Consider the following 3,238-nt stretch of genomic DNA (forward strand, 5'->3'; position numbering starts at 1 on the left):
AGGAAAAGCAGCACAGAATGTCAGGCTCATTGTTCTTTGTTTCCCTTTTTTTCTGAGATCTTAGGCTCTTAAAGGACTCACTTTAGTAGTTTTCCAATATCTTTGGAATGATTTTTGAAATTTTCATCCAGCTTTTCTCATTGTCTTTGGTGGGAGAGTTGGTCTGAAACAAGATAGCTACTATGGAAATTCTCCATATCTAACAATTATTAAGAGCTTACTATGTGCCTGGCACTGCTCCATATACTTCATGGGTATCTACTCATTTTAACCTCATCCAATTCTAAAATATAATTCTTATTTATTAAATTCTTATTTTCCCTCACTTTACAGAGAAAAGAACTGATGCATAGAGAGATAAATAGTTTGCCCAAAACCATACAAGGTAAGTAGTAGATCTAGAGTTTGAGGTCAGGTAACTTGACTTAGAAACTTACACTTAGCCATAGGACTATAAAATTCTTAATTCTCAGTTCTTTCTGGAATTGGAATCCATGAGGTGTATCTAATGCCTTACATTAAAACCATGTTTTACTTGAGTTAATCTGAGTGGGTTTCTGTCACTTGCAGATAATCACTGACCAAGCTCTTTGGACAAGCCACTTCTCCCTCAAAAATGCTTCATAAGAATGAAATGTACTAAGATCCCTCCCCAAATAGATATAATTTTCCTTCCTCGAGTTCTCATTTACTAACATCCTCCTTGTTTTTTTTTTTTTTTTTTTTTTGGACTTCCCTGGTGTCTCAGAGGGTAAAGCATCTGTCTACAACGTGAGAGACCCGGGTTTGACCCCTGGGTCGGGAAGATCCCCTGGAGAAGGAAATAGCAATCCACTCCAGTACTATTGCCTGGAAAATCCCATGGACAGAGGAGCCTGGTAGGCTACAGTCTATGGGGTCACAAATAGTCGGACACGGCTAAGCGACTTCACTTTCCCTTTCACTTTTCCTTGTTTTTTAAAATGAAACTCCCTGGATAATTCCCTCACACCCATGTTTCCAGCAAAAGAAGTATGAGAAGTATGCCTATGAGAAGTAAAGGACATGTTCAAGCTACAAGTAGGCAGCCTCAATGAGGGAACAAGTCCTCCAACAAGGTCAGAATTCCATCAGGCTTGTGTTCCAAGGCTCAGAGCACAGCTTGAGCAGGAGAGGTAATTGAGCCAGCTGCTGGGAGGCAGCAGTCACATCCCCCAACTCATTAATCTGCCTCCCTCGGATCTGAAAGGGACCCAGGGCTTCCATTATACCAGCATGAGGAAGCATACCATTTTCACACACCATTCCATAAAAATCCCCACCTGGAGCCCTTATCTAAGAAAACAAAGAAGTACTCAAGAGAAGATTCTCTGCAGCATCATATAACTCATTATTTAGCTAATCTTACCCCGTAAAAATTCACCCAGCTGTTTATTTTTTCCACCATAAGCCAAAAGTGATATTCATTGGTTGTTTTTTGGTTCATTATAGCCTGCACCGAGGGGCTTCCCTGGTGGCTCAGATGGTAAAGAATCCGCTCACACTGTGGGAGACCTGGGTTTGATCCCTAGGTTGGGAAGATTCCCTGGAGGAGGGCATGGCAACCCACTCCAGTATTCTTGCCTGGAGAATCCCCACAGACAATAGAAGAGGCTAGAGGGCTACAGTCCATGGAGGTTGCCAAGGGTTGGACACTACTGAATGACTAAGCACAGCCTGCACTGAAGCCTAGAATTTGGGAGAAGCCCAGAGAACGGTGTTTGCTTTCAGGGACATTGGAGGTAAGAAGCCTCCTGGGGAGAACAATCCTTCAGTTAAGGTGAAACAATCCCTCTTTGTCAAGACAGAATGTGGAAGAAGGTGGCATATATTCATCTTGTCCAATCAATCTGCTGTTCCCCAGTATTCAGAGAGAAACTCTGAGTTTCTGATCAGAAAGTAACTAAGAGGCCACTAAGAACTTAGCAAGGGCATCAAAAAGGATTTGTGGCACTTGTCTCAGAGAATTCCAACAGAAGCTCTTTCCCAACTCATGTACCAGGATAATGATGATGATAGTTCGTTTGATTGGCTATTATGTGTCAGACGATCTTATATGGTGGTGGTGGTTTAGTCACTAAGTCATGTCCAACTTTTGTGACTCCATGGACTGTAGCCTGCCAGGCTCCTCTGTCCATGGGATTTCCCAGGGAAGAATACTTGAGTGGGTTGCCATTCCTTCTCCAGATGATCTGTATGCATTATCTCTAAGCAACCTGAAAGTTAGGTATTTTTATACTAGTTTACAGATAAGAAGATAAAGTTAGAAAAGTTGAGTACTTTGAGACAGTTTCTCTGTAAATGGCAAAGCTAGGATGCTAAATTAAAGGCAATGTTCTTTTCAAAACACTACCCTATCTTCTGATTTCTCTTCATTGTCATACCAAATGGTAATGGATATTTTTCAATGAGAGTGAATCTACACTATAGCAGAAAAACTGTTATCCCTTAGAGAAATAAAAATAAATACTGTCCACTTATTTAAGATTATTTGGGGATTAACATATAGACACTACTATTTTTTAAAATAGGTAACCAAAAAAGACGTACTGTATAGCACAAGGAACTATACTCAAGTAGTAACCTATAAGAGAAAAGAATCTGAAAAAAACATATATGTATGTATAACTCAATCACTTTGCTGTATACTCGAAATCAAAAAGTTGATTTACCACAAGAAGGACTGATGTTGAAACTGAATCTCCAATACTTTGACCACCTGATGCAAAGAGCTGACTCAGTGGAAAAGACCCTGATGCTGGGAAAGATTGAGGGCAGGAGGAGAAGGGGATGAGAGAGGAGGAGACAGTTGGATGGCATCACCGACTCAATGGACATGGGTTTGGGTGAACTCCGGGAATTGGTGATGAACAGGGAGGCCTGGCGTGCTGTGGTTCATGGGATTGCAAACAGTTGGACACAATTGAGCAACTGAACTGAACTGAAATCAACTATACTTCACTTTTAAAAATAAAATAAATAGACCAGTCAGACCTAATTGATATCTATAGGACATTTTACCCCAAGACAATGAATTTCACCTTTTTCTTGAGTGTACATGGAACCTTCTCCAGGATAGATCACATCCTGGGCCATAAATCTAGCCTTGGTAAATTCAAAAAAATTGAAATCATTCCAGGCATCTTTTCTGACCACAATGCAGTAAGATTAGATGTCAATAGCATATTCAAAAGCAGAGATATTACTTTGCCAACTAAGG

Source organism: Oryx dammah, unplaced genomic scaffold, assembly GCF_014754425.2.
Source record: "Oryx dammah isolate SB20612 unplaced genomic scaffold, SCBI_Odam_1.1 HiC_scaffold_29, whole genome shotgun sequence".
NCBI lineage: Eukaryota > Metazoa > Chordata > Mammalia > Artiodactyla > Bovidae > Oryx > Oryx dammah.